Here is a 25,700-nt window from a genome sequence, read left to right as displayed (position 1 = left end):
TTCTACATTATGATTTCAGGATTTAGCAGAAACAAAGCTCAACAGTGGATATCAAGCAACAATTTTAATTTTGATAGATTAGGCTAAAATAGATTTTGATAATTTTCTGATACTTTAAAAGACAACACATTAAACATTTCATCCTTATCATTATTACATGTTGCTTTAAACAGAAGTTTTTAAGAACTATGAACCTGGTTTTCCATCTCAGCAATAGCATTCCACTGTTTCTACCTCCCTCCAACTCCTAACATTTTGCCATACTACTAAATAAAACTTGAATTATACGGTAATTTCATAAAAGTAGATCATTTTATTTTTCAAAGACATTTAAAAATGCCTGGGTAAGAAATTCCCAATTAATTAAGAACATAAGATATGTAGGACAAATTACACAAATCAGATGGCTAGAATGTATAGGTAAGAAGTCAAGGAAATGATTTGGTTTTCCCTTAAATTTTAGAAAATCAAGTATAAAATATGATATCTCTGCTAAAAATTAAAATAAATGACAATTGATGGAGGTATTTAAAATTCAGAATAATCAGTTTAAGATAAAGTGCATTGGTATGGGCTTTTTTAACATATAAGATCAAAATCAGTAGTTATTATTATTTGGACTACAACTAAACTAACAGTACATAATAAATGGCATTATTGCATGGCTCTTTGAGTTCAACTATTTATAGAATTCTACCATAAAAAATAAAATACTCAAACCAAAACTAGTGTAAACCAGTAATTTCATGTGTGTGTGTGTGTGAAGTTGCTTCAGTCCTATCTGACTTTTTGTGACCCCATGGACTGTAGGTCATCAGGCTCCTCTGTCCGTGTGATTTTCCAGGCAAGAATATTGGAGTAGCTTGCCATTGCCTTCTCCATTTCATGTGCAGATATATATAAAAATTAAGAACATGTAGCAATGCATGTAGCATTTTAATTCTAATATATTTAAGTTGACTTCACTCATTCTGAATTTTTTTCATTCACAAGCTACATTCACGATTTAAATCTATCCTAAATCCATTTATTTTTGTGTTAAGTTTTTAGTAATGAGGTAAAGAAAATGCCCAGAACAAACAGACATTCAAACTTTGTTTAGCTGGTTTGAGTCATTTTGTAACCCAAGAAAAACTGTCATTATTTGAACAAGAGTTAAAGGGTTAAGTAGTAAATGTCTGAAGAATGAAATGAGATCAAAGAAGGTCTATATTGCTTTTTGTAATCTTAATCTCTCTATAAAAGCTAACATCTGAAGAGTAAATTTAGAGAGTATTATTTTGCCAAACATGTCTATTAATGTAATATGGAAAAATGAGTGAAACTTTTGCAGACTTCATGAAAAGTAAATATATGCTTTCAGGAATTAAAAACATTAACATCGTATGGTTTGTTTGTTTTTAATAATATCTGTCAGTCAAAAACTTGGGAGTAAAAAAAAGAAAAGAAAAATCTTGCAATGCCAAACAGATTAGACACAGTGAGCTAGGAAAAGGAAGATGGATAGAATTGTTCATGGGGCAGATACTCTTTCCCCTTTCTCACTAAGAATAAGCAGAGGCGCATTTGTGGAAACTTAACTAAGCAGAAACCTGCAGCGTCTGCTCAGTGCTGCTGACCTGCCAGCTGGAAAGAGCACTGGGTTTAAAGGGTTTAAGCTCTCAAAGAAGCCAAGACTTGGCTGATCATCTTCGGCTCAGCATATTGTGAGGCATATGAACACTCTTCAAAACTGGCAGGGAGAAAGGAAGGAAAATTGAAAATCTAAACACAGTAGCCACTTAAAATTCAAACAATTGTAAGGGCTGTGTTTTATCTGAAGCATTTTGCTATACTCCATGCTATCAAATAAGGAAACAAATAGATTTACCCTTTAGGAGAAAGCAGAGCACCTTCAGATTACTGCACTACCCTTTACTGAACAGGGAAAAAAAAAAAAAGGCAGAAAGAGAACATGTGCATATTCTACTTATAAAGTAAAACAAAATTGTGTCATTTTTCTTAATGCGATCTAGCTTTTTATTGCTGTCTAGAAATCAACTCTATTATTTATTAATATGTCTTATTTTTAATTTTAACATAAACATTAGTTTAAATATTTTAACAGGATATTCAGAATTCTAATGAATAAGCTTCAAAGGCATAGTTATTAAAATGAGTATGTACAATATCCCAAAAGTAACAATGGCATAGTCATTATTTTTACTTTACTGGAAAGAAAAAAAAAATGGCTTGGCTCAAATAGAGTTAACAGAAATATAGATTGCTATTCTACTTTGCTTTCTAATTTAATATTTTTGTTTGTTCTGTATATGTGAGAGAACACAATGCCCCTCACTGCTGGGAATATAAAAACATGTTGCCAACATCTCAAACTGACATGTTTTGGATTTATTGCATCAATATAAAAAATAATTCTAAAAATAATCAAAGTTCACCACTCCTGGGTATGTCAGGCTGGCTGAGGGCCTGCAGGGCAGATGCTGCCCACCTAACTGCCATTAGCATGTCTCCTGATGCCACCCAGAATTGCTGAGCTACAATTTGAGAATTAAATATTTATTGATTACCCTGTTGACAAACTTTTGAGAGGTGTATGAATGAAACATTCACTGAAGTTATAATAAGCAGTTTTCTGCATTATATTTAGACTCACTCTTGTAGCCTGAAACTGAACTCCAGGTCCAATTCAGAGAAAGTCTTCCTCAAGGGAATGAGAAACACATGAGACTAAATAGCTATATCACCCTAGACTCAACTCTAAATGATTTCAAAACAAAAATCTGAATATTAAGAAACTTTCAGTGAAGTTTTAATTACTTTTATGTATGATTGCATTTACTGCTGGGTATGCCTTGTTCTTAGTTTATCTTCTTAAACTACTATATTTCAGCTTTAGAGTAAATCAAATTAATGTTTCAAAATATAATTATTGTTCTAAATCAAAGCAGAATATAATTTCTATAAAATTTTGACATCAGTAGGGCAGATAAATGAATTATTTTTTCAAAGTAGAAGGAAATGGCAACCCACTCCAGTGTTCTTGACTGGAGAATCCCAGGGATGGAGGAGCCTGGTGGGCTGCCGTCTATGGGGTCGCACAGAGTCAGACACTACTGAAGCGACTTAGCAGCAGCAGCAGACATTCTTTATCATTAACAAAAATTCAATGGAAAAGAAGGGGTAGGGTTTTTTGATTACCACTAACAAATAAATCACATGCTTTTTTAAAGGGATCCTCTGTTATCCTTTCCTAGGAAATAGGTTTTCTTTCCAATATGTTCTTTCAGTTTTGTTTTCACTGTATCAAATAAAAGTTTTTACAAATTGTTTATGGGTGTCAAAGTTTCTTAACAGTCCACTTGGACTGTTTACTCTCCAAGCAATATTAAGTAGGCAACATTTCTGTCAGTGTTAAAAGTTGATCTGCCAGCTTATAATGCTGTAGTTTGAACAGGAGAGGCAGTGTGGTGGGAAAGTAGCTGTCTAGTACTCGGCAAGTTTTGGTTTATCAACAGTATGACTGAAGGTATCTGACACGATACATTCTTTCTCCATCTTACTTCCAGGACTTTGTCAGAATGCATATTCTCACCTGGAGTCATACTGCTGAACTCTTTTTACCTTTTAACAGGGAAAGGGAAATTGTGTAGAAGAATAACAGTAAAAGACATTAAAGAGAGTTTTTATACATTGATTTTCAATGAAACTTTGACTAGAGATGAAAATGAATGCTGGTTACTTCTTCACATCCAGCTGAAATTTCCCTCAATCAGACATATGGAAAAACAAACAAACAAAAAAAACAAACTGTCTTTAAAAATGAAAATAGTAATATTATATGAAATCAAACTTCCCCAGCTAAAAAGAAAAGTTCAGATACTGTGTAAATAAAGGGATTTCTCTGTAGTCTGAAATGGCTGCCTTACTTGGCTATATATCTGCTTCAAACAACGCCTGGGGTCTTGCTTGCAGGGATGTAATGAAGTTACAATGCCTGAATGAAAATTTAAAAAACAAATTAGGGCAGAGGGCCTTGCCAGCTATCCATGATTCGTTGTAGTGTTTATCAGTAACCATGTGGTGTGATTCATGATGAGAACACCAAATCTCTTTGTCCCAGGCTGCCATGTTTCACTTTAGTGTCAAAATATCAGAAGAAATGAATGCTAAGTTATAAGAGTCACAGTTAGTGTCAGATACATTTGTAACACGGACAGAGAAAGTGGCAACTGGGAAAACTTGTGACACAGCCCCTGGTGACTTGCTTGATAGAGTTCTTACCTTCTGACTGATTCAATAGCAGAAACACACCTTCATATGCGGTGACCTCACTAATCTTGAGAGTGTCTTCTACAGGGCTGTATGTATTAAAGTACTCTGCGAGAGAATCAGGGTATAGAATCACCCACTGGTTACTGTATAAAATGAAGTTCCTCAAAATTCAAACTTTATTTTTTAAAGAACTACACAGTAAGAACTTGTGAATAAAAATTATTAATTTGAACTCTGTGATAATGCAGACCAAGAGCTATAATATTTCCTATTATATACAACTAAAGATAATACATTTATACCAATTATATATTCTGTTATGTCGACATTATCCATTTTTAGAATTGCTTTGTATAATTTCTTAGAAATAAAAACTCTAGTCACTCATATCAGTTTAGGTACATTTTCAGAAATTTTTAATTTAGAATAATTTTAATCAATATATCTATATTTAAATTACTTATTAGCTTAACTAAATTTAATTAAAATAAAACAATTTCCTATTTTTAAGAAAAAGTATGAGAGTTGCAAGATTGAACATTTTAACCTCTATCCTATGTACCCAAGCCACATTTTTCTCACACATAGGATCTTTGTACACACATAATGCTGAAATGGAAGTTGTAGAATTTGAAAAGAAAAATTAACTGAAGAATCCCAGGGTTAGTAGAAGGAAAAAAAATATTAAAAATTAGGGCAGAAATAAATGCAAAAGAGACAAAAGAGACCATAGCAAAAATCAACAAAGCCAAAAGCTGGTTCTTTGAGAGGGTAAATAAAATTGACAAACCAAAGGCCAGACTCATCAAGAAACAAAGGGAGAAGAACCAAATCAATAAAATTAGAAATGAAAATGGAGAGATCACAACAGAAAGCACAGAAATACAAAGGATCATAAGAGACTACTATCAGCAATTATATGACAATAAAATGGACAACTTGGAAGAAATGGACAAATTCTTAGAAAAGTATAACTTTCCAAAACTGAACCAGGAAGAAATAGAAAATCTTAATAGACCCATCACAAGCACGGAACTAGAAGCTATAATCAGAAATCTTCCAGCAAACAAAAGCCCAGGTCCAGATGGCTTCACAGCTGAATTCTACCAAAACTTTAGAGAAGAGCTAACACCTATCCTACTCAAACTCTTCCAGAAAATTGCAGAGGAAGGTAAACTTCCAAAATCATTCTATGAGGCCACCATCACCCTAATACCAAAACCTGACAAAGATGCCACACAAAAAGAGAACCACGGGCCAATATCACTGATGAACGTAGATGCAAAAATCCTTAACAAAATTCTAGCAATCAGAATCCAACAACACATTAAAAAGAGCATACATCATGACCAAGTGGGCTTTATCCCAGGGATGCAAGGATTCTTCAATATCCGCAAATCAATCAATGTAATGCCCCACATTAACAAATTGAAAAATAAAAATCATATGATTATCTCAATAGATGCAGAGAAAGCCTTTGACAAAATTCAACATACATTTATGATGAAAACCCTCCAGAAGGTGGGAATAGAAGGAAAATTCCTCAACATAATAAAAGCTATATATGAAAAACCCACAGCAAACATTATCCTCAATGGTGAAAAATTGAAAGCGTTTCCCCTGAAGTCAGGAACAAGACAAGGGTGCCCACTCTCACCACTACTATTCAACATAGTTTTGGAAGATTTGGCCACAGCAATCAGAGCAGCAAAAGACATAAAAGGAATACAAATTGGAAAAGAAGAAGTAAAACTTTCATTGTTTGCAGATGACATGATCCTCTACACAGAAAACCCTAAAGACTCTACCAGAAAATTACTAGAGCTAATCAATGAATATCGTAAAGTGGCAGGATATAAAATCAACACACAGAAATCCCTTGATTCCTATACACTAATAATGAGAAAATAGAAAGAGAAATTAAGGAAACAATTCCATTCACTGTTGCAACGAAAAGAATAAAATACTTAGGAATATATCTACCTAAAGAAACAAAAGACCTATATATAGAAAACTGTAAAACACTGGTGAAATAAATCACAGAGGACACTAATAGATAGAGAAATATACTGTGTTCATGGATTGGAAGAATAAATATTGTGAAAATGAAATTATTACCCAAAGTATTTATAAGTTCAATGTAATCCCTATCAAGCTACCAACGATATTTTTCACAGAGCTGGAACAAATAATTTCACAATTTGTATGGAAAAACAAAAAACCTCGAATAGCAAAGCAATCTTGAGAAAGAAGAGTGGAACTGGATGAATCAATATGCCGGACTTCAAGCTCTATTACAAAGCCACAGTCATCAAGACAGTATGGTACTGGCATAAAGACAGAACTATAGATCAATGGAACAAAATAGAAAGCCCAGAGATAAATCCATGCACCTATGGACACCTTATCTTTGACAAGGGAGGCAAGAATACTCAATGGAGCAAAGACAATCTCTTTAAGAAGTAGTGCTGGGAAAACTGGTTAACCACTTGAAAAGAATGAAACTAGAACACTCCCTAACACCATAAACAAAAATAAACTCAAAATGAATTAAAGATCTAAATGTAAGACCAGAAACTATAAAACTCCTAGAGGAGAACATAGGCAAAACACTCTCTGACATAAATCACAACAGGATCCTCCATGACCCACCTCCCAGAATATTGGCAATAAAAGCAAAAATAAACAAATGAGACCTAATTAAAATTAAAAGCTTCTGCACAGCAAAAGAAACTAACAGTTCAGTTCAGTTCAGTTCAGTCGCTCAGTCGTGTCCAACTCTCCGCGACCCCATGAATTACAACACGCCAGGCCTCCCTGTCCATCACCAGCAAGGTGAAAAGACAGCCTTCAGAATGGGAGAAAATAATAGCAAGTGAAGCAACTGACAAAGGATTAATCTCAAAAATATACAAGCAACTCCTGCAGCTAATTCCAGAAAAATAAACGACCAATCAAAAAATGGGCCAAAGAACTGAGCAGACATTTCTCCAAAGAAGACATAAAGATGGCTAACAAACACATGAAAAGATGCTCAACATCACTCATAATCAGAGAAATGCAAATCAAAACCACAATGAGATACCATTTCACACCAGTAAGAATGGCTGCTATCCAAAAGTCTACAAGAAATAAATGCTGGAGAGGGTGTGAAGAAAAAGGAACCCTCTTACACTATTGGTGGGAATGCAAACTAGTACAACCACTATGGAAAACAGTGTGGAGATTCCTTAAAAAACTGGAAATAGAACTGCCATACGACCCAGCAATCCCACTCCTGGGCATACACACCGAGGAAACCAGAATTGAAAGAGACACGTGTATTCCAATGTTCATCACAGCACTGTTTATAATAGCCAGGACATGGAAGCAAACTAGATGTCCATCTGCAGACGAATGGATAAGAAAGCTTTGGTACATATACACAATGGAGTATTACTCAGACATTAAAAAGAATGCATTTGAATCAGTTCTAATGAGGTGGATGAGACTGGAGTCTATTATACAGAGTGAAGTAAGCCAGAAAGAAAAACACCAATACAGTATACTAACACATATATATATGGGATTTAGAAAGATGATAATGATAACCCTGTATATGAGACAGCAAAAGAAACACAGATGTATAGAACAGTCTTTTGGACTCTGTGTGAGAGGGCGAGGGCGGGATGATTTGGGAGAATGGTATTGAAACATGTATATTATCATATGTGAAACGAATCACCAGTCCAGGTTCAATCCATGATACAGGATGCTCGGGGTTGGTGTACTGGGATGAACCAGAGGGATGGGATGGGAAGGGAGGAGGGAGGAGGGTTCAAGATGGGGAACACATGTACACCCAAGGCAGATTCATGTCATTGTATGGCAAAAGCAACACAATAATGTTTAAAAATAAAATAAAGTACAAAAAAAGAAATAAGAGAAAATAAAATAAAAAACAAGGTTACAAGTAGAAGGGGAAAAGGTGAATGAAGTGACAGATTTCCTCTTCTTGTGCTCTAAAATCATGCAGATGGTGACTACAGCCATGAAATTAGAAGACAATTGCTTCTTGGAAGGAAAGCTATGACAAACCTAGACAGTGTGTTAAAAAGCAAATAAATCACTTTGCTGACAAAGGTCCATATAGTCAATGCTATGGCCTTTCCAGTAGTCATGTACAGATGTGAAAGCTGGACAATAAAGAAGGCTGAGCGCCGAAGAACTGTGGCACTGGAGAAGACTCTTGAGAGTCCTTTGGTGAGCAGGAAGATCAAATCATTCAATCTTAAAGAAAATCAACCCTGAATATTCATTGGAAGCACTGATGCTGAAGCTCAAATACTTTGGCTACCTGATGGGAAGAGCCAACTCATTGGAAAAGACCCTGATGCTGGGAAAGAGTGAATGCAGAAGAAGGGGACAACAGAGGATGAGATAGTTGGATGGTATCACCGATTCAATGGACATGAACTTGGGCAGGGACAGGGAAGCCTGGCATGCTGCAGTCCATATGGACCTGAAGAGTCCAATAAGACTTGGTGACTGAACAACAACAACGACAATTAATTAAGAAAAAAAAAAGGAGAGGGGTTTACAAATAATGAAATCAATGTTAGTGCCAAACAGAAGTCTCATGTGAAGTAGAAGAAAGTGATCTTAAACAGTCAGAATACCAAGCACACTCCATCAATGTGTCAACTGACCCTTATTTTCAAAAGTAGCAAAACCTGATCCTGTTCAGAAGCAGCATACAAATAACAGGCCTGAAACTGTTCTCCCTAAGTTGTCTCCTAATGTAATCGTCTGATGCTTTTCCAAGTACAGAGACAAGTTTCCAGGGTATTAAGATCTACAAAAATGACCCCATCATTTTCACATCTCAAAGAGCAACTAAAGAGAGATAGAAATTAGAAGATTGCTCCTCTAACAACTCCTGTGGACCATATATATTTAAAGGCTCTCTGAAAATTGCCACTCACTTTTTCTCAGGATTGCTTTCCAGTTGGTAAGTACCCAAAGAAATATACGTAGTAAATGTGAAAGTGATTCCAGTAGTTTAAGAATTACCTCAGTCAATTGTCATAAGTGGTTTTGAATTTGATTAAACATTTCTGATATTTGTGCAAACTATACACTGTACATTCTAATTGGGTTGAGGGTGGATGATCTGAATACTGTCATCCTGTGTGTACTTCAGACTTTCTTCTTTGTACAGAAAGACCAAACAACTTTTTAAAAATATTTTTTAAAGATTTCTATATGATGCTAATCTATTACCAGACACAAATCTATTTTTTGTTTTAACAACAAAAATAAATTATTATAACCAAGAGGTTGAGACAAAAGTAAGCAATTAATGCTCATCTATCTAAATTCATTTTTCTGCTTCTTTATTTCTCTCAAATGTCACTGCCACTCAGGAAAAAAGTAGTAATGCTACCCTTTTACTCCTTCACCATCAGCCAAGTAATTGACAAATTACAGTCTATAATTTCTTACTTTATATCTTTTCACACCATCTCCTTTCCATCTCTCACTGTGGCTTTCTATCTGTATATAAAAGCCTCACTTCTAAGCTACTAAAATAATTTTATATTTGAATTTATTGACTGAAGTTCCTTGATGCCTATTTAAGCTTCTTTAAATACCATATAAATACCAGGGGCTTCCCTGGTGGCTCAGAGGTTAAAGCGTCTGCCTGCAATGCGGGAGACCTGGGTTCAATCCCTGGGTCAGCAAGATCCTCTAGAGAAGGAAATGGCAACCCACTCCAGTATTCTTGCTTGGAGAATCCCATGGACGGAGGAGCCTGGTGGGCTACAGTCCATGGGGTCGCAAAGAGTCGGACACGACTGAGCAACTTCACTCACTCAAATACCATATAAGGTCACCATACACGGTTATGGCTCAAAATTTTAGATAATATCCCACTGATGAGTTTCCAGGCTATGTCCAAAATTGTTTGTCTTTTAATCACGGTGTTTAAATTCATTGTGCAAAATTTGAATTGTATTATGATCAGTGTCTCCTAATATCCACCTTGATTGCTCCTTTGATCCATAGGAGCTATTAAGGGCTTCAAGATGCTGTCCATGTTCCAATTCTTGACCAGGTGATGGTTATATACTCTGTACTCACTATACACTGATCTGCACACATAGAGGTATATCTAAGCTTACACACTTTTCTGTACTAAGTTATACTTCAATTTATTTTTTTTAAAAGGTTTTTTGAACAGCAAACTAAATAGCTAAAGAACATAAATGCTAAATAAGTTAACGGGTTGTTGAGAGGTTAGGAGGAAAAGCCTGGTTCCAGGCAATGGACATGTTGCATGAATCAGAATACTTCCTAAGAATGAATCCAACTAATGGAAATGAGAATTTAAAAGTGTACAGAATAAGGCAATATTGACGCAGACCTAATGAATTTATTATTTAACTTTAGAGCACAAAATCCAGAGTTGTATTCTATAAAATAAAATAACAAATTTCAAAATTTAACATCATATGCTAGGGATTGAATCCAGGTCTTCTGCATTGTTGACAGATTCCTTACTGTCTGAGTCAACCAGGAGGCCTGAATAAATATTTAATAAGCATTTTCTTGTGTAATATTAACTCTTTCTAAGTGTATTTCTTAATTTTCAAATACATTAGTTCTTTCTGATTTACCTTGGATATTTGGCAGGGGCTTACAACGAGCATGGGAACACTGGCAGCAGCAAACTTGGAAGACCTCCCCCCCGCCTTGATATAAGCTCTCTTGGAAATCACCATTAACCCTACCATAGAGCCCATACACCCCAGGGCTGAGTCACCTCAGGCCAAATAACTAACAGGGAAGGAGTGTAACCCCACAAATCAGTAGATAATTGGATTGAAGCTTTACTGAGCAAGGCCCTGCCCACCAGACTAAGACCCAGTCTTCCCCATTGCAAGTCCCTCCCATCAGGAACTTACACAAGCCCCTTAACCTCCTCCATCAGAAGGCAGACAGAAGAAGCAAGAAAAACCACAATCTCACAGTGACTAGAACAAAAACCACATCACAAAAAGTTAATCAGGATAAAAAAGAAGAAAACAATGTCCCAGATGAAGGGAAAAGATACCCCCCTCAAAAAAAAAACTAAATATAGTGTTTATAGGCAACCTTCCTGAAAAAGAATTCTTAATAATGATAGTGAAGATGACCCAGAATCTGGGGTAAAAAATGGAGAAGATGCAAGAAATGTTTACCAAAGACCTAGAAGAACTAAAGAACAAACAAACAGAGATGAACAATACACTAGAAGGAATCTATAGCAGGATAACTGAGGCAGAACGAATAAATGACCTGGAGGACAAAATGGTGGAAATCACTGCTGCAGAACAGAATACAGAAAAAAGAATGAAAAGAAATGAAGACAGCCTAAGAGACCTCTTGGACAACATTAAATGTACCAACATTCACATTTTAGAGATCCCAGAAGGAGAAGAGAGAGAAAAAGGACCCAAGGAAATATCTGAAGAGATAATAGCTGACAATTTCCCTAACATGGGAAAGGAAACAGTCAACCAAGTCCAGGAAGCACAGAAAGTACTAGACAGGATAAACCCAAGGAGAAACACACCGAGAAACATAGTAACCAAACTGACAAAAACTAAAGACAAAGATAAAATATTAAAAGCAACAAGGGAAAAATGACAAATAACATACAAGGGAACTCCTACCAGATTATCAGCTGATTTCTCTCCACAGAAACACTACAAGCCAGAAGGGAATGGCATGCTGTATTTAAGGTGACAAAAGGGAAGAACCTGCAACCAAGAATGCTCTACCCAGCAAGAATCTCATTCAGATTTGGTGGAGAAATCAAAAGCTTTTCAGAGAAGCAACAGTTAAGGGAATTCAGCACCACCAAACCAGCTTTACAACAAATGCTGAAGGAACTTCTCTAGACAGAAAACAAGGAAAAGACCTAAAGAAAAAGAACCCAAAATAATTAAGAAAATGGTAATAGGATCATACATATCAATAATTACCTTAAATGTAAATGGATTAAATCCACCAATCAACAGACATAGACCAAACTGTATGTAATTATTTTATATTGTTAGGTTCATCACGCTCCCATTAAATCCTACAATTGTAATTATCTTTTATTTTCTGTCTGACTACTGATTGTGAAAACTAATAAAAATCTTTTACTACTGTGATTATGCAACTATTACTTAATAACATTGTATCATGATTGGTCAATAGAAAAATAATAAAGTTCTAAATCACCAAAATTACCATTTAATGGGAAAACCTGTAATCACTTTTTAAAACTCAGATGAATATCAGAATTATCTTGGAATTTTTTTTTTTTTTTTTTTGAAATATACAAATGACCAGATACTGTTTTTTTTTATTCTCCAAAGCTCCAGATACCTTTCTAATGAGCAGTCATATTTAAAAACATCGGGCCTAGTAACATATAAATTTATAATTTATATGTAAAATAGATAACCAATGGGAATTTGATATATCACTCAGGGAACTCAAACAGGGGCTGAAGGGTGTGATGGGAAAGGAGATAAGAGGGAGGACCTGGAAGGAGGGGACATGGGTGTACCTATGTCTGATTATTGTTGATGTATGACAGAAAACCACAAAATTCTGTGAAGCAATTACCTGTCAATTAAAAAAGATGTTAAATAAATAAAAATAGACGTCAAAATACAACAATTTGACTATATCATAATCTTTAACCTTTATCTAGCTTCTTCAACTTTTTTTATTTCATACTCAGTGCTCCCATTTCATTTAAGTTTTCCAATTTCTCCACCTCTTTTTTTTTCTTTCTGATGAAAAATAGACATCAAAATACAACAATTTGACTATATCATAATCTTTAACCTTTATCTAGCTTCTTCAACTTTTTTTATTTCATACTCAGTGCTCCCATTTCATTTAAGTTTTCCAATTTCTCCACCTCTTTTTTTTTCTTTCTGATGCTCTTTTTCAAGTGTTTATCAAATGTAGTAGAAAAGCTTTTGTATACAAAACAAAGATCATGGCATCTGGTCCCATCACTTCATGGGAAATAGATGGAAAAACAGTGGAAACAGTGTCAGACTTTGTTTTTTTGGGCTCCAAAATCACTGCAGATGCTGATTGCAGCCACGAAATTAAAAGACGCTTGCTCCTTGGAAGGAAAGTTATGACCAACCTTGATAGTATATTAAAAAGCAGAGACATTACTTTGCCAACCAAGGTCCGTCTAGTCAAGGCAATGGTTTTTCCCGTGGTCATGTATGGATGTGAGAGTTGGACTGTGAAGAAAGCTGATCGCCGAAGAATCGATGCTTTTGAACTGTGGTGTTGGAGAAGACTCTTGAGAGTCCCTTATACTGCAAGGAGATCCAACCAGTCCATTCTAAAGGAGATCAATCCTGGATGTTCATTGGAGGGACTGATGCTAAAGCTGAAACTGCAATACTTTGGCCACCTCATGCGACGAGTTGACTCATTGGAAAAGACTCTGATGCTGGGAAAGGTTGGGGGCGGGAGGAGAAGGGGACGACGGAGAATGAGATGGCTGGATGGCATCACCGACTCTGTGGACATGAGTTTGAGTGTACTCCGGGAGTTGGTGATGGACAGGGAGGCCTGGCGTGCTGTGATTCATGGGGTCGCGGAGAGTCGGACACGACTGAGCGACTGAACTGAACTGAACTGAACTGAACTGATACATATATGTAAATAGTATGTACAATATACCTACTAAAAAACTTATTAATTTTTGCCTAAGTAAAAAAAATCACATTTGACTCCACTTGTTTGACTTAGTATGAATAGAATGCTAGATTTCTAGTGGAAAACAAATAAGATGTCACAAAGATTTACTGTATAGCGCAGGGAATTACATTCAATAACTTGAAACAACATATAATAGGAAATAATCTGAAAAATAATATATGTGTATATGTATAACTGAACCACCTTGCTGTGCACCTAAACTATTGTAAGTCAACTACACCTCAATTATATATATATATATAAAATAAACTATATATATATATATAATAAAATAAAAGTGGACAAATCAAATTGTCAACATCTGCTGGGTCATCGGAAAAGCAAGAGAGTACCAGAAAAACATCTATTTCTGCTTTATTGATTATGCCAAGGCTTTTGACTGTGTGGATCACAATGAACTGTGGAGAACTCTGAAAGAGATGGGAATACCAGACCACCTGACCTGCCTCTTGAGAAACCTGTATGCAGGTCATGAAGAAACAGTTAGAACTGGACATGGAACAACAGACTAGTTCCAAATACGAAAAGGAGTACATCAAGGCTGTATATTGTCACCCTGCTTATTTAACTTATATGCAGAGTACATCATGAGGAATTCTGGATTGGATGAAGCACAAGCTGGAATCAAGGTTGTCGGGAAGAATATCAATAACCTCAGATATGCAGATGACACCACCCTTATGGCAGAAAGTGAAGAACTAAAGAGCCTCTTGATGAAAGTGAAAGAGGAGAGTGGAAAAGTTGACTTAAAGCTCAACATTCAGAAAACTAGGATCATGGCATCCAGTCCCATCATTTCACAGCAAATAGATGGGGAATCAGTGGAAACACTGGCTGACTTTATTTTTTTGGGCTCTAAAATCACTACAGATCGTGAATGCAGCCATGAAATTAAAAGACGCTTACTCCTTGGAAGGAAAGTTGTGACCAACATAGACAGCATATTAAAAAGCAGAGACATTACTTTGCTAACAAAGGTCCATCTAGTCAAGGCTATGGCTTTTCCAGTGGTCATGTATAGATGTGAGAGTTGGACTATAAAGAAAGATGAGCACCAAAGAATTGATGGTTTTGAACTGCAGTGTTGGAGAAGACTCTTGAGAGTCCTTTGGACTGCAAGGAGATCTAACTAGTCCATCCAAAAGGAGATCAGCCCTGGGTGTCCATTGGAATGACTGATGGTGAAGCTGAAACTCCAATACTTTGACCACCTGATGCAAAGAGTTGACTCATTTGAAAAGACCCTGATGCAGGGAAAGATTGAGGGCAGGAGGAGAAGGGAACAACAGAGGATGAGATGGTTGGATGGCATGACCGACTCGATGGACATGGGTTTGGGTGGACTCCAGGAGATGATGATGGACAGGGAGGCCTGGTGTGTCGCAGTTCATGGGGTCGCAAAGAGTTGGACATGGCTGAACGACTGAACTGAACTGTACTGATGCTTTCTGACAAATATGATTGATGACTTTAAATTATTTATCTTGTTGTAAGAAAATAAGTTTCACTTCCTATACACTGGCGTGCATAGTCAGTCAGTCAGTCAGTTCACTCAGTCATGTCCGACTGTCTGCAACCCCATGGACTGCAGCATGCCAGGCCTCCCTGTCTATCACCAACTCCTGAAGTTTACTGAAACATCATGTCCATTGATGCTATCTATATTATAATATCTAATATCTATATATTTTTGATAGGACAAATAAACATTCAAATAAAAAATCTACCTTCAATTTTAAAGTAATTCTCATTATGATAAAAACATGTTAACACAGTTTAATAAGTGCCATACAGTCAAAACTGAATGAATGACTAGGAAATATACATGGAATAGTAAGTAAAGTTCCAATGTTCAGAAATTCAATTCTGATTGGCATGCAATGTTAAGGTCTGTGAAAAATAGTCTTTTCCATTCATAAACAATGGTTATTCACAAACTTTAACTAGTTCACACACATTCCCGTCTTAATTTAAAAATTAGTTTAGAACGTTGCCTATGCCATTATTTCAGGCTATATTCATTTCCTTACTAAATATGATACTCTTTTAAAAAGGCAAATGTCTTCAGTGTTTATTTTATATTTGTTTTGAGGAGAGTACTTTTTCTTAATATGACCACCAAAGCAAATGTTTTTTAAAAAAAGGTTAAAAAAAAAACACCTCTTTTCTTCCAAATAACATACAGAAAGCCTTGTTAGTAGATGTTTTTCACACAGTCTTTTTAATCAAAGTCCTCAAATGACTTCTACTGAAAATCTATGCACAAAAATGGGTACACAGTTTTTGTTTGCTTTGTTTGCACACAAAATTTTCCTGATTCTTCTCTACAATTCTAAATTGCTGTATGGCATTCTGTCTAAAAAAATAAATAGTTTTATTATAGGCTATATTTTGCTTTTGTTGAAATGACAAGAAGAAAATGCGAGTGGACATTTATTTAAAGATCACTTTTAAATAACAAATAATATGAATTGAATAAAGTAAAAACTTCATTATAGTTTATTTTATTTTTTCATTTTCACACAACTTCTTGAGGAGAAGAATCCTGGTTTAGTACTTTTTCTTGTTTTTCTTCGTCAGCCTATAGCACACTGCTTGGGACATCATGGAGGTTCAATAAATATTTGGTCATGTATATGTGAGTAAAAAATAATCTCTTATGTAATTAACCACACTCCAAGTGATCTCTTGTATGTGTCATTACCCATTCTTGTTTCAGTTTTCATGGAAAAGTGACTACTGGAAATCCTTTTAAAAATTTTGCCCAGAATGACTCACATCTGATTCAAATCAGAAGCACAATCAATTTGGCACCTTCATAAGAGCTTTCAGATGTTAAAGGTGACAAAATGGGCAGAACTCATCCTAACAGATTATGGATACCATGTGTGACAGAATTAAGTGGAAAAATGTTCATAGAAATACTGAAGTGTAAGGCATGTCATACCCATGTGGCTTGGCTGCAGGATACAATGAATTCACTGACATGATGGCAAAGTTGGGTGGCACATCACATATGGCATATGGCAGCCCTCTGCTTCAGCAAATGCATACCACATGCCAAAGTGTGGTGTAGCTTCTACAGAGTACTGTTTCTTTTCCTTTCAAGTGTTCGAATAAGTATTAAAATTTTTTAGCAACCCAAAAGGAACACAAGAAGTCCAAACACACATTTTTAATTCATTCAACAGTGAATCTTTATATTAATGATTTGTCCACATTAGGAGATGCATGTACACAGTATTTCTCAAAATATAAACTAACAAGGGTAGTAAAAGGAAAAACTATCTCACATTTAGTCAAAACAAAAAGAATCACTTTCAAACTTTTGAGTGTATATATGCATATTAATACATATGCTTTTACATTCTACTTCCATACATTTGTTTGTCACTTCTTTAACAAAGCTTCACTGAGTGCATATGCTAGGACAATGACAGAGATCAAGCTATGATCATTCTTTCATGGAGTTTTCAGTTTAGGTAGGAAAAAATAAATAGATAATTAAACAACAGTGTGATAATTACAGTAGAAATGGTAAAGGGGGAGAGGAGTTTTCATGAGAAAGGTAAAAAGTAGGTGGGAAGAATCTCAAAGTAGATGTCTCATGTGTTTGTCTTCTTTGAAGAAAGTATGGATCAACCATTTAAGAAAGAAAAAAATATGTTACAAGCAAAAGAATAAACATTTGTAAAGGCAAAGAAGCATAATAAGGTGTTATGTAAATACTGCAAGTAATTTAGTATTACTGGAGCATAGTGTATAGGAATATGGTGACACCTCATGCGAAGAGTTGACTCACTGGAAAAGACTGATGCTGGGAGGGATTGGGGGCAGGAGGAGACGGGGACAACAGAGAATGAGATGGCTTGATGGCATCACCGACTCGATGGGCATGAGTTTGAGTGAACTCCTGGAGTTGGTGATGGACAGGGAGGCCTGGCATGCTGTGACTCATGGGGTTGCCAAGAGTCGGACACAACTGAGCGACTGAACTGAACTGAGACTTTTTGAGGTTGGTCATTCAGACCGGTGTGAAGTGATATCTCATTGTAGATCTGATTTGCATTTCTCTAATAATGAGCAATGTTGAGCATTTTTCATGTGTTTGCTAGCCATCTGTATGTCTTATTTGGAAAAATGTTTGTTTAAGTCTTTTCCCCACTTTTTGATTGGGTTGTTTGTTTTCCTGGTATTGAGTTGTATGAGCTGCTTGTATATTTGGAAATTAATCCTTTGTCAGTTGTTTCAATTGGTTTCATTTTCTCCCTTTCTGAGGGTTGTCTGTTCACCATGTTTATAGTTCCCTTTCTGTGCAAAAGCTTTTAAGTTTAGCTAGGTCCCACTTGTTTACTTTTGTTTTTATTTCCTTAACTCTAGGAGGTGTGTCAAAAGGATCTTGCTTTATGTCTTCGAATGTTCTGCCTATGTTTTCCTCTGAGTTTTGTAGTTTCTGGTCTTACATTTAGGCTTTTTGAGTTTATCTTTGTGTAGGATGTTAGAAAGTGTTTTAACTTCATTCTTTTACATGTAACTGTCCAGTTTTCCCAACACCACTTACTGAAGAGGCTAACTTAGCCCCATTTTATATTCTTGCCTTCTCTGTCAAAATTAAGGTACCCATAGGTACATGGGTTTATTTCTTGGCTTTTTGTCTTGTTCCATTGTCTATATTTATGTTTTTGTGCCAGCACCATACCATCTTGATGACTGTACCTTTGTAACATAATCTGAAGTCAGGAAGGTTGATTCCTCCAGCTCCATTCTTCTTTCTCAAGACTGCTTTGACTATATGGGGTCTTCTGTGTTTCCATATGAATTGTAAAGTTTTTTCTTCTAATTCTGTGAAAAATGCCATTGGAAATTTGATAGGGATCACACTGAATCTGTAGGTTACATCTGGTAGTATAGCCATTTTCACAATATTGATTTTTCCTGCCCAGGAACATAGCATATCTCTCCATCTGTTTATGGCGTCTTTGATCTTTCATCAGGGTCTTATCATTTTCTGGATACAGTTCGTCTCCTTAGGTAGGTTTATTGCTAGATTTTATTCTTTTTGTTGCAATGGTAAATGGGATTGATTCCTTAATTTCTCTTTCTGATTTTTCATTGTTAGTATATAGGGATGCAAGTGATTTCTGTGTATTGATTTATTTCCTGTGATTTTGCTAAATTCAGTGATTAGCTCTAGTAATTTTCTGATAGTATCTAGGGTTTTTTATGTACTATATCATGTCATCTGCAAACAGTGAGAGATTTACTTTTTCTGGATTCCTTTTGCTTCTCTGATTGCTGTAGCTAGGACTTCCAAAAATGTGTTGAATAATAATGGTGAGAGTGGACACCATGTCTTGTTTCTGATCTTGGGAGGAATGTTTTCAGGTTTTCACCATTGAGAGTAATGTTTGATGTGGGCTTATCATATGTGGCCTTTATTATATTGAGGTAGGTTCCTTCTATGTCCATTTTATGAAGAGCTTTAATCATAAATAGGTGCTAAATATTGTCAGAGGCTTTTTTCTTATTCTATTGAGATTGTCATATGGCTTTTATGTTTCAATTTATTAATATGCTGTATCACATTGTTTGATTTGCATATATTGAAGAATCCTTGCCTCCTGGAATAAACCAAACTCGATATGGTGTATGAGCTTTTCGATGTGTTGTTGAATTATTTTTGCTAGAATTTTGTTGAGGTTCTGTGCATCTATATTGATCAGTAATATTGGCCTGTAGTTTTCTTTTTTCCTGTTGTCTTTGTCTGGTTTTGGTATCAGGGTGATGGTAGCTTTGTAGAATGAGTTTGGAATGTTCCTTCCATGAAGGCTAGGCATTATTTCTCTAAATGTTTGATAGAATTCACCTGTGAAGCCATCTGGTCCTGAGTTTTTGTTTTTTGGGAGATTTCTGATCACAATTTCAATTTCAGTGCTTGTAACTGTGTTGTTCATAATTTCTATTTCTTCCTAGTTCAGTCTTGGAAGATTGAACTTTTGTAAGAATCTGTTCATTTCTTCCAGGTTATCCATTTTATTGCCATATAGTTGCTCATAATAGTCTCATATAATCCTTTGTATTTCTGCATTGTCTGTTGCAAACTCTCCTTTTTCATTTCTAATTTTGTTCTTCACTCTTTCTCTTGATGAGTCTAGCTAAAGGTTTGTCAATTTTATTTATCTTCTCAAATAACCAGCTTTTAATTTTATTAATTTTTACCATCGTTTCTTTCATTTGTTTCTCATTTATTTCTGCTCTGATCTTTATGATTTCTTTCCTTCTGCTAATTTTGAGTTATTTTTTTCTTCTTTTTCCAGTTTTTTTTTTTTTTTTTTGCACAAATTTAGGTGGTCTGCTCGATGTTTTTCTTGTTTCTTGAGGTAGGATTGTATTGCTATAAACTTTGCTGTTAGAACTGCTTTTGCTGCATCCCATAGGTTTTGAGTTGTCATGTTTTTATTGTCATTTGTTTCTATGAATTTTTTAAAATTTCTCTTTTGATTTCTTCAGTAACTTGCTCATTATTTAGCAATATATTTCTTAATCTCCATTTCTTTGTGTTTTTTACAGTTTTTTTTTTTCTTGTAATTGATATTTATTCTCATAGTGTTGTGGTCAGAAAAGATGCTTGTTATGATTTCAATTTTCTTAAATTTACTGAGGTTTGATTTGTAACCCAAAACATGGTCTTTCTTGGTGAATGTTCCATCTGCAATTGAGAAGAAGGTATATTCTTCTGCATTTGGATAGAATGATATGAAGATATCAGTGAGATCCATCTCTTCTAATGTATCATTTAAGACTGTTTCCTTATTAATTTTCTGTTTTGATGATCTGTCCATTGGTGTAAGGGGGGTGTTAAAATCTTCTACTATGATTGTGTTACTGTCAGTTTCTCCGTTTATGTCTTTACTGTTTGTCTTATGTATTGAAGGGCTCCTATTTTGGGTGCATAGATATTTACAATTGTTATATCTTCCTCTTGGATTGATCCCTTGATCATTATGTAGTGTTCTTCCTTATCTGTTGCAATATTCTTTAAGGTCTATTTTGTCTGATATGGGGAATTCTACTCCAACTTTCTTTTGATTTCCATTTGCATGGAGTATATTTTTCCATCCTCTCACTTTTAGTCTATATGTGTCTTTAGGTCTGAAATGGGTTTCTTGTAGACAGCATATATATGGGTCTTGTTTTGTATCCATTCAGCCAGTCTGTGTCTTTGCTTGTAGCATTTAATCTATTTACATGTAAAGTAATTATTAATAATATGTTCCTATTGCCATTCTCTTAATTGATTGGGGTTTGCTTTATAGATCGTTTTCTTCTCTTCTATTTCCTGACTTTTAACATTTGTTGTCAAGCTGGTTTGGTGGTACTGAATTCTTTTAACTTTTGCCTGTCTGCAAAATTTTTGATTTCTCCATCAATTTTGAATAAGCTCCTTGCCAGTTAGAGTAATATTGGTGGTAGATTTTTCCATTTCAGTACTTAAAATATATCCTTCCATTCCCTTCTGGCCTGCAGAATTTCAGCTGAAATATCATCTGTTAAATGTATGGGATTTTACTTGTATACCACTTGTTGCTTTTCCCTTGCTCCTTTTAAAATTCTTTCTTTGTGTTTAATCTTTGTTAGTTTGATTAGTATGTGTCCTGACATGTTTCTCCTTAAGTTTATCCTGTATAGGACTCTGCACCTCTTGGACTTACTTGACTATTTTCTTTCCCATATTTGGAAAATTTTTAACTATAATCTCTTCAAAAATTTTCTCATACCCTTTCTTTCTCTCTTCTTCTTCTGGGACTCCTATAATTCTAATGTTGGTGCATTTAATATTCTCCCAGAGATCTCTGAGACTATCTTTAGTTCTTTTCATTCTTTTTACTTTATTCTGCTCTTTAGCAGTTATTTCCACCATTCTATCTTCCAGCTTACTGATCTGTTCTTTTGCTCAGATATTCTGCTATTGATTCCTTCTAGAGTATTTTTAATTTCAGTATTTTTGTTGTTTGTCTCTGTATGTTTATTCTTTAATTCTTCTGTTTTTGTTGATTGATTCTTGTATGTTCTGCATTTTATTTTCAAGGTTTTGGGTCTTCTTTACTATAATTATTCTGAATTCTTCTTCAGGTACTTTGCCTATTTCCTCTTCATTTATTTTGACTTGTGTGTCTGTAGCTTGTTCCTTTTTTGTGCAGTATTTCTCTGGCTTTTCATTATTGTTATTATTATTATTGGCGTATTGTGTTTGAGGTCTTTTTCCAGGCTCCAAAGTTGAATCATTCTTTCTTTTGGTTTCTGCCCTCGTAAGGTTGATTCAGTGGTTTGTGTAAGTTTTGTATAGAGTGTCACTTGTGCTTGTATTCTGATAGGAGGAGGTGAAATCCCCCACCCACCCTCATGGGCAGGCCTGAGTGAGGTGGTAATCCTGTCTGCTGATGACTGGGTCTGTATTTTTGTCTTGTTTGTTGTTTAGATGAGGCATCCTGCACAGGATCATTGGTCCAGGTCTGTGATTGCACAGCATGATTGGAACAGGTAGTTGGTGCCAGGTCTTATATACAAGTGGTTGCCTGGGAGTTCTCACTATTTGATACTCTCTAGGGTTAGGACTGCAAGGAGATCCAAACAGTCCATTCTAAAGGAGATTAATCCTGAGTGTTCGTTGGAAGTACTGATGCTAAAGCTGAAACTGCAATACTTTGGCCACCTCATGCGACGAGTTGACTCACTGGAAAAGACTCTGATGCTGGGAAAGGTTGGGGGTGGGAGGAGAAGGGGACGACAGAGAATGAGATTGCTGGATGGCATCACTGGCTCTATGGACATGAGTTTGAGTGAACTCCGGGAGTTGGTGATGGACAGGGAGACCTGGCGTGCTGTGATTCGTGGGGTCGCAGAGGGTCAGACACAACTGAGCAACTGAACTGAACTGAACTGAGGGTCAGGAGTTCTCTGGTAGTCTAGGGTCTTGAAATCAGCACTCTCACTCCAAAGGTTCAGGGCTTGTTCTCTGGCCGGGAATAGAGATTCCACACGTGGTTTGTTATGGCATTAAATGGATTAAAACAAACACCCAAAAATGAAAAACCCCAGACAAATGGGAATTAAAAATCATGTAAATAATAATTAAATGAATGGCATATACACACATAAATATACACCCATAAGCAAAATCAAAAAAGTCCAACAAAAATAAAGTACAATAGATTGACTCAGTGAACAAAGGAAACCAAAAATGATATCCACTATTTAAGAACAAAACTAACTAAAGCACAAATTGGAAAACAAAACTAAAGCAAGGTACCAACTGGGGAACAAAGCAATAAAAGCAAAACTAACAAATATGGCAAGAAAAAGAAAGGGAAGAAAGAATAGAAGTGAAAAGTTAAATAGAGGTAGATAAAGAAGATTTCTGTATGTTAAATATTAATTGCAAGGGGAAAATAATAGTAGGAAAAACAAACAAAGGAATAAATGTAGGAAAATAATAATACATTTTAAGATTTAAAAAATTAAAATTAAAAAAAGAGAAAAAAGAAAAAAGGAAACTGTACAGAACTACAAAAGGCTAACATAGAGGCAGAAGTTTATAACAGAAATAAAAGGTGTGGTTTAAAAAAAATACTCAAAAGCTTAAATAGATTTCATAGTGTTAATAAAATCAATAACTACAACACAGGTGAGCAGAAAAGGAAACAACAACAACAACAACAACAAAAATCCAAATGAAACTACAGAATAAGTCAAAATATAAGTGTAATAAATGCTTTTCTTCAGTCTCTGCTGTCAGCGTCCTTTCCCTTGCTGGGAGTCATGGTCCACTTCACCTCTAGGATGCCCTCCAATACTGCGTTGGTCTCTGGACCTGCTCTGGGGCCAGCTCAGACTCCACTCTGGTCCTAATCATGTATGTTCTTGCCTCCAATGTCCACAGCTGTCAGAACTAGTGTGTTTTCTTTTATGGGAGCCCTCAATGCCTTTTTATATATTCCATTGACACAGAATCTGCCTAGTAGAACATGTGGATTTAATCTGTAGCTTGTACAGCTGGTGGGAAGGTTTGGGGATAGCCAAACTGCCCCTGGGTTTCAATTGTGGTTTTATCTCCACCTCTGCATGTGGGTCATCCACTGGGGTTTGTTCTTGAGGCTGCCATGGAGGACTTGGGTCTTCCCAGTGAGTGCCAGGTGTAGAGGTGGTTCAGGTGCATGGGTTGCTGTGGCCCTGGCAGCACCAGGTGCTCAGGGGAGTTGGCAGCTCGGGTAGCGGGAAATATAGTGCTGTAGAAAGGTGTGGCAACCCACTCCAGCATTCTTGCCTGGAGAATCCCCCTGACAGAAAAGTCTGGTAGGCCACAGTCCATAGGGTCACAGGGTTGGACACAACCAAAGTAATCCCACATGCATAGATGTGAGAGTTTTAGTTTTTGCCTGTGGCAGCTCTGCCCCAAATACTGATTATTAAATAAGACTATATATAATGTCCATGGGAAAATCTATGTTATAACTGATAAGAAATGAATAGGTAGATAGCATTTTTAAAGGATTTCCTTTATGTGGACCTCATGAAATCCTCATTAAAATCTGTGGATCCAATATTATCCTCACTTGAAAGACAATAAAAACCTAATTTTATTTACAGCCACACAGTTGAGATGTGATTGAACTACAATCCAACTTGAGTCTATGAATTTGTCCATCTGAGTTATTATTTAGCATATAGAAAATTCCCAATGACAAGTAAACCCTCATCTATACTCAAAAGAATTTTTAAAACGAAAGACTTTACAAAACATAAATCTTTGTGAACTTTATCTTTTCAATATATATATTAAAAAGAAACTGACTTCAGTTGTCTTAGGGGCAGTGACATATTTATTCATTTGAAAAATTTTAAGTTATCTATTCCGTATAAATGCCCAGGAATTCTTCCATTGTTTTTGAGAACTTTTGATTACACATTCATTTAAGTTAAACCTCAGAATAAAACAAATTCTATTGAAAGTGCTAAGTATTGTTCTGATTGCTAGACATACAATGTTGAACTACAGAGAGACAGCTCCCACTTTCAAGGAACTTTAATTGCACAGGGAGAGCAGAAAATAATGAAGTAAGCCAATGTATAATGAAATTTAAGATAGTAATTTGTTCTAGGAATAAGAATGTAGTATGAAGGTACAATGGAGAAGGCAATGGCAACCCACTCCACTACTCTTGGCTGGAGAATTCCAGGGACAGAGGAGCCTGGTGGGCAGCCATCTATGGGGTCGCACGGAGTCGGACACGACTGATGTGACTTAGCAGCAGCAGCAGCATAGCTCCAATTTGTATCTTGTGAATATTTCTATACATGAGCTTTCCAATATATTGCTAAAAGGTAGCTTTTAATGTCAATAGCATACTAGGCAGTTGGTCTGATATTCAAACTTCCATATGATCCAGCAATCGCACTCCTGGGCACACACACCGAGGAAACCAAAATTGAAAGAGACACATGTACTCCAATGTTCATTGCAGCACTGTTTATAATAGCCAGGACATGGAAGCAACCTAGATGTCCATCTGCAGATGAATGGATAAGAAAGCTTTGGTACATATACACAATGGAGTATTATTCAGCCATTACAAAGAATGCATTTGAATCAGTTC

The sequence above is a fragment of the Moschus berezovskii genome, chromosome 10 (genome assembly GCF_049115385.1).
Source record: "Moschus berezovskii isolate FMDL1 chromosome 10, NW_MosBer_1.0, whole genome shotgun sequence".
NCBI lineage: Eukaryota > Metazoa > Chordata > Mammalia > Artiodactyla > Moschidae > Moschus > Moschus berezovskii.
Note: the sequence above shows the minus strand (reverse complement) of the source record.